Source organism: Xiphophorus couchianus, chromosome 11 (assembly GCF_001444195.1).
Source record: "Xiphophorus couchianus chromosome 11, X_couchianus-1.0, whole genome shotgun sequence".
NCBI lineage: Eukaryota > Metazoa > Chordata > Actinopteri > Cyprinodontiformes > Poeciliidae > Xiphophorus > Xiphophorus couchianus.
The window spans coordinates 15,669,323-15,677,132 of NC_040238.1; the positions used below are offsets into that span (position 1 = coordinate 15,669,323).

A 7,810-nucleotide genomic window follows, 5' to 3' on the forward strand; every position below is an offset into this window, starting at 1 on the left:
TTATGTACTTAACAGCTGTTTGTGTATGAAATGATCAATAACAGAGGAACAGCACTGATCAGGCGGCCCTCCCCTCCTGCCAGCCGCTCTCCCCTCCCATGTAGCTCGAGCAGCGGCCCTTGGAGAATGAGCTGAGGCGCGTTTTTTTTTTTTTTTTTTTAATTTGAATTGTAGTAATGCTCTCGACTACAGGGAGCTAAAGATGGGGCGGCAGATAAAACACCAGGGCACAAAACAGAAAACGGAAGAGGGGGAGGAATAAAGATGTTGGAGAGACGAAGAAAAGCTTTTCAAAGTGGTTGAAAGACAAAAGGTAAGTAATGTCAGTGTAGCAACAAGAGAGTTGTAAATATTCAGGTTAGCTTAAGCTAGGCTAAAATGACAGGCGGTTGTTGTTGTCCAACGCGATTTATTCCGTATTGCTATAAATGTCTGATAGACACACCTATCACACACATCTCGACAATAAGTGTAATAATAACGACCAAAACAAAACAGAGGAAATATTAGGGTCAGCTAAATTGTCGTTTCGGGACCTAAATACGAACCTCCTCCTCGCCTCCCCACGAACTGACGCTGTTGTCATGGTTACCTAGAGACGGTTGCTACGCAGGCGCGGTGAGCTGCTACCAACCCGCGTCTTTTTAAAATGTCCACCCGATAAAACCTTAGAAGCAAAACCTCTGACAAAAACTCAGACGGTAGTAGGAAGACACACATTCCAGGCTAAACAACCAGAGTGAAGTTTAATAGGGGCATTCAAAATTGTGTCGGCGATATTCAGTGGCGCACAGTGGGTTGTTTGATATCAGACAGAATGGGTCAGGAGAGGAACCGCAGACCCGTCAGAACCTAAAGAACCAGACATTAGTCTCTTCATCCCTCAGTCATTTCCTGAGACCTAAAAATAATATAAATGGCGATTTAAAGAACAAATCATACAAATAGATTAATAGTAAATAAATAAATATTGTGAAGAGAAACCGTTTATTTTTTTCAACATTAAAAACGTTTGTTAGGATTGTGTAGGAACATTTTTTGATATCTTTTATAAATAGTGTTTTGTGGTTAATATTATTTCACCATTTTATTAATGTGGGTTGCCAGTTTGGATCAGGCTTCCTATCAAGCTATAAGAACGATAGAAAACATGCTAACAAAAAGCCTCAGACCTGCAGCCCACAGGCGGTTCTAGACACAGTCTAACAGAAGTGGCTCTTTGGCTCAAATATATATTAAATTATGACATGCGATGACATGTTCGCATACACCTCAGAAAGTATGTAGTTGTGCCCCTGGTCACAACAACAAATGTTACAGGACAATAAATTGTCCCAGAAGTTATTGTGATAAACGGTAATATTGTTGTACAATGGCAATGGTATAACAATGCAAGAACAGATTCTCATTTGTCAATAAACTTTAAATTCTAATGAAGATTCAACACTGGAACTGGAAGACCTTTTAAATAACCAAAATAAATAAAACAACAGAAACAACAAATAAAAAGGATTATTAAGTCTCTATAAACTAAATTATCCTTCAAAAACAGATCTGGTTGAGACCAAAACTCCAGACTGAAAACTTTCATCATCCATATTTAGGCAGAAATAGAAAAACAATAAATCAGGCAAATGGAAATTATTAAGTTTGTTTTAACTGATCATACAATTAATTGATTCATGGCACTTATTTCATGACGCTTGTTTTACATTTACATTGTTATAACCTTCTGTAAGTCTGAATCAGTTCAGTCTTTCTGGTAAATCCCGTTCTAATGTAAAATATGACAGATTATTGGATTAAGGACATTTCTAGCATACTACATGCAAACCGAGCAAATTTGTTATTTCAGAAGAGTTTATCAAACTGGTAGCCCTTTGTATGACTCTGTACCCATAAAACATACAGTTCTACCTTTGCCGTTTCGTGGTCATAATCCATGTTAGAGTAAATATTTCCACTCAGGTACTGTAATCTGTTGTTCTTGTGTCACACTGATGTGATTTCTCACCATTTTCAAATTTTCTGTCTCCATGGATACCGCCTCTATACTCAAACGACTTTCTTTGTTAGCTGGAGCTTTCCGGTCGTTTACGCAAATGCGTTTCAGCTCGTTAAGGATTGGTGAATGATGTTGCTATGGGATTTTGTAATCAACCTGATTCTATTGGCTGTTAGATGTGTCAATCACCCAAATCAACCAATGGGCTGCAGAAAATCTCCGCTGTATATTTGGTTTTCTGACTCGATGCTTCTATAACCAGAGCGCCCAGGACTGTGCTTTTTAGTACTAATTCACTATTATATTGTTTACAAAAAAAATCACTGTTATTAATTGCAAATAATATTTATAGCAAGATATAGGTTGGGGAAAAAATAAATTTAAAAAAAGAGAGAAATTTGTAATTGGTGCCAAAATGTCCAAAAATGGCACATTTGGAATGTTTGCCTGGAATTTTATCAACCAATACCTTTCTAAAATGTCTATGGTTCAGGTTTTTGGAATGAAATTTGGTCCAGTAATTGGTCAGAACCTGTATTGTGAATTGCTAGAGGTTCTATGTTTCCACTGCATGCTTTTAAAGAAAATCCACATTACGTAATGTATTCTATTAGAATTTATTACTTTTATTTAGTATTTTTTTCACTGTGTGCCATATGTATTTGTTCTTTCTCAGTAATACAAGTGTTGATTTTTAGACTTCTAGAGTATTCTCAGGAATATTACCGTTATCTTGATACCTGAACCAGTCAAATACACCTTGTAGTGTAGTGTAGTGTCCGGCTCCAGTCGGCCAGCTGCAGGTCCAACAGCTGGCGGCAGAACCGCAAGCCGGAGGCCTGTGACAGCAGCAGGGCCAGGCGGTGGTCGCCTAAACACACACATCACCATGGTTACACACACTCATTTGCCAAACACTGTTTATAGCTCCAGTTTAAATTCACTATCAGGTTCTGCTGGTCTCCATCAGAACCCGAGGTTCTGTCCGCTCCTCTCACCTTCCCTCTGGGCGAGTTGGCACGCCTCGCTGACACGGCGGCCCGTCAGGTAGCTGAACAGTTTAAATTATAGGTTTAAATGATTTTATCACCAGATTAAATGAGAAAATCTGATCCATGTGTGAGTGAGGAAGAGGAGGAATGTGGAGCGGCGCAGGCTGCTCTACCTGGGCCTGCACCAAGAACTACCTTGTTGCTGAAATGTGCCATAAAACAGGGTTTATACAGGAATCCTAGACTTGAATTTACTACTTATTTTTACTATGGCTACAATATTTTTACTCCATCCATCCATTTTCTTCCACTTTATCCAGGGTTGGGTCGTGGGGGTAGCAGTTTAAAAAGGGTGGCCCAGACTTCCCTCTCCCCAGCCACTTGTTCCAGCTCCTCCAGGGGGGAATCCCAACTGTAACCCAGTGTTAAAAACAAAAGTAAATAATTAATAGATGGTGATTTAATGTCTTCTTCTACAAGATTAAAAAGTATAAATAGATTTCATGTCTTATTATACAGTAAGAGTTAAAAAGTAATAAAGTTAAAAAAAATAAGTTAATAAATATGTTCATAAATATAGATAAAAAGTTCTAAAAATCTTTAAAAACTTTGACATAATGCTTTTAGTGATTGCTTTTAGCGACGGATTAAACAACCAATAGCTGGCACAGTGTGATTTCACATCAGCCAATAAGGTTGATTGTCCCGCCTCTTTAACTGATGTGCTGAGATTTTGCTCAGACTGCGTTAGACACGCTTGAGAACTCAGCGCTAATGGTTGTTTCCGCTAATAGCCTGGAGATCTTGTCAAATTTGACAGACTCTTGGAAATCGGTAAGAAAAAACAACGTTAAAATAGATTCGCAAAATATATCATTCAAAATAGTAAATCCGTTTTTATTAAATCTCAGAAAGCTTCCCTTGTGAGCGGCTGAAGCCCGGAAAAATCCCCTTGTAGCGTCGTGTAGCATCAGAGCATCGGTGAGCCAACTGCCAAGCACGCGCTTGGCAGTTGGCTCAGTAAATTCGCTGAAATTTGGATAAAATACCGAGTAACTGATCAAATGTAATAAAAATAAAATTGTATTGTAAGATTTTTTATTATTATTATTGTGTATGTTGTATTTTATCTATGTAGTTGCACTTATTTTTCTATTAGCACATGTTCTAATATTTCAACGGTGCTAATTCATGGTTCATGGTGCTGTAATGTGCTTTTCTGTTAGCATTGCTTGGGAACTTTCTGTTCTGAGTAGGTCAGAGCTAATGTGAGCTTCTAATCCACATTCTGATGTTAAATATAGTGTTATAGATGCACTTCATTGGCCCATATATATATATATATATATGTGTGTGTGTATATATATATATATATCTGTGTGTGTGTGTGTATTACCACATATAAGCTAATTTCTTTAGTTTTACTGATGTGTTGGTAATATTGAACTCTAATAACTTGAATATTGTTGTACAACATGGAAAAAACTTGAGAAATTATGAAATATCTTTTTGAATTGTAGCTTAAGCTTTATTGATATTAGCATCCTGTATTTTAAGATGCTTTACTTTGGCCTTGTTCCAGGTCAAGATCATCCTCTCCAGAACTTGGATGGCGAGCCCCAGCCCAGAGGACCGAGTGAACTGGTAGATGGTGACCCGACTGGTCACTAGCCGTGAGACATTGAATGAACATTTGACAGACACATAGAAAAGACCAAACAAGCATTGAAAGAACATTTGACAGACACATAGAAAAGAATGGGTTATTTCTTTTATTTTATTTTCTCATGTTGGTGGGATTGAGGAGGTCTTCGACGTATTCTGCACACCGGCCCACAACGTCCCAAGTTGAGGTCAGCAGCACACCATCCCCACTATAAACAGTGATGGTGCTGTACTGCTTGCCCCTCCTTAGATGCCGGATGGTGCACCAGAATCGCCTCGAAGCTGTGCGGAAGTCTTTCTCCATGGCCTCTCCAAAGTCCTCTCACACCCAGGTTTTTGCCTCAGTAACCACCTGAGCCGCATGCCACTTCACCCACTGGTACCCATCAGCTGCTTCCGGAGTCCCACAGGCCACAAAGGCTTGATAGGACTTCTTCTTCAGCCTGACAGCATCCCTCACCGAAGGTGTCCACCAACGGGTTAGAGGGTTGCCACCGCGACAGGCACTGACAACCTTGTGGCCATAGCTCCGATAAGCCGCCTTGACAATGGAGGCATGGAACATGGCCCACTCAGACTCAGTGTCCCCCATCTCCCCCGGAACTTGTTCAAAGTTCTGCCGGAGATGGGAGTTAAAGCTCCGTCTCACAGGGGATTCTGCCAGACGTTCCCAGCAGATCCTCACAACACGTTTGGGCCTGCCAGGTCTGACCGGCTTCCTCCCCCACCACCGGAGCCGACTTATCACCAGGTAGTGGTGAGTGGACAGCTCTGCACCTCTCTTCACCCGAGTGTCCAAGACATACGGCCGCAGGTCCAATGAAACGACAACAAAGTCGATCATCAAACTGGGGCCTAGGGCGTCCTGGTGCCAAGAGCACATATGGACACCCTTAAGCCTGAACATGGTGTTCGTTATGGACAATCCGTGACGAGCACAGAAGTCCAACAACAGAACACCACTCGAGTTCAGATCGGGAGGTGGGGGTGAGCGTTCCTCTCAACCACGCCCCACCAGGTCTCACTGTCATTGCCCACGTGAACGTTGAAGTCCCCCAGCAGAACAAGAAAGTCCCCAGGAGGGCCACTCCATCAGTTGAAACACCTTTCCAAAACCAGTCGCTCTCATCATCCTGAGGGAATTGAGAGACAACTATGTCCGACTTCTTCCCAGGAAAGTAATAGTCCAATTATCTTCTCCGTACCCGCTCACTCTCCGGAAGTTTGAAAGCCTCGTGAAAAGCTCCTCTCTTTGTGCTGTGGTATCAGCCGCCACTTTCTTCTCGTCTGGCTCAGGAAGGTGTTTCTGAGCTCCCTCAGCTGCAGGTCGGTGGGTAAATTAGCCCAGAAGTTGTAGGGGGTGTTAAACCGCTGCCGCAGCTTCGGGAACCTTTCAAAGATCAAGTCAATGATGAAAAACTTGATCCCTACAGAAACACCTATGATAAAGCCCAGCAGCTGGTATGGAAACACGCATGAGAAGATCAAAACCAGCCAAAGTCCCACGTAGATCTTTACAGTGAGCTCTGGCCGGACCCACATGCACAGATTTTTTATCTTCTCAAGGATGTCGGCCGTGTTTCCAAAAACCTTCTGAGTTTTCTGAGCAGAATCAAAAGCCAAGTGGAACATCTGTAAGATATTTGGGTTGCCTTTTAGATGTTCCCCGGCTCACACACGTCGGGTATGATGCTCCTCGGGATCCTCCAGCCTTTGGAAGTTAGATAATTTATGGAAAGGTGGAGAATCATGAGGAGCAGGATGGAGGGAATGGTCCAGCTATACCACACTGTGCACATGTAGACACAGAAAAAACAGAAAGTCATGTGCACAGAGCGCCAGCTGGATAAAGCAGACAAGTTTCTAAAAAAGTGTGCCACAGGTCTGAAGTCTCGTTCAAGGCGTCTCATGTTCTTTGTGATCTTTATGGGGCTTAGTGGGTCCTCCCTCTCCACAATCGCCTTTGGGTGGAAATGGAGTTTTTCCTTAAAAGCTCTAAGGCGATCGCGGATCTTCATTTTTTCTGCTGTTGCTCCTGGTCTCTATGAAAAGTGTGTGGGCTCAATGTTGGAGCGCAACACATTAAATCTTTAGAACTTCTTTGATCTATTGTGATTGGGTGGAAACGGAGGTTTTCCATGAAAACTCCGAAATGATTGTGAAGCCAATTCAGGAAGTTCTGGGACACACTTTGGTCCGCTATCTTCTCCTTAGCCGACATCACCACTTTTGCAAGGTCCCAATGAAACGAGAGCGTTGAGGGAAAAAGCGCCTCTCTCTGGCACAGAGAAGAGCATTAGAAATGCTCCTTCGGGCCGTGCTCCATCGGGCCCTTGCCGTGGCAATCCATCTGCTCCACCAGGTGTTTCTGGGCTCCCTCAGCTGCAGGTCGGTGGGTAAATTAGCCCAGAAGTTGTAGGGGGTGTTAAACCGCTGCCGCAGCTTCGGGAACCCTTACGGCTGCCACGCTGAACGCCCATCGCCTTCGTTCTGGACCTGGGGAGACCCATCTCCCTCAGTACATCAGAGTTGCCTTCGTACCATTTTCCTCTGGCTCCCAGCGGGAAACCGAAGGTCTTAACGTTAGCCAGGCCAAACATGTTGCGAACCAAGGGTGCAAACTTTTCGTATTTGTTGACTTTGGACTCGGCTCTACGCCTCAGAGTAGAGGGTTTCATTTCAAAACAGATGGCCACGTCAACCACCAGGCCTCTGCCGTTCTTTAGCATGATCAGATCGGGCACCGCGGTTCCCAGGTGAGGACAGGTGATCCTCTTCTCCCGCTTGACATCCCAGCCAAGGGTCCAACCGATGACAGCCAACATACCGCAGATGTTATTGTGGTTGGCCATTCTGTTCTTCTTGAAAGACTTGCATTGGCTCACAACATGGATGATGCCCTCCCACCCCTCGCCACAGGCCCTGCAATTCGTGTTACCGCGCCTCCAACGGCTGAGAGTGGTCACAGTGCCAACCGTGCTGGAGCGAAGTTGGAGAGCCAGAATATAGTCAGATTCATGCAATCCCCAGTGGTCACCCAGCCAGCTGTTGCTGACCGGGTCTTTGGCGAAAGTGGCGAGGCCGCGACCCTGGCATTTAAGGCCGCACCATCGTTCATACTCTAGGTCCCTCCATCTCTTACCAATCG

The 7,810-nt window shown here is 43.4% G+C and overlaps 1 pseudogene; it reads right to left on the reverse strand.

The window, feature by feature from the left end:
* Positions 1-4,518: 4,518 nt before the first annotated feature.
* On the reverse strand, positions 4,519-6,830 carry LOC114153251 (GRAM domain-containing protein 4-like; annotated as a pseudogene).
* Between the last annotated feature and the right edge of the window lie 980 nt (positions 6,831-7,810).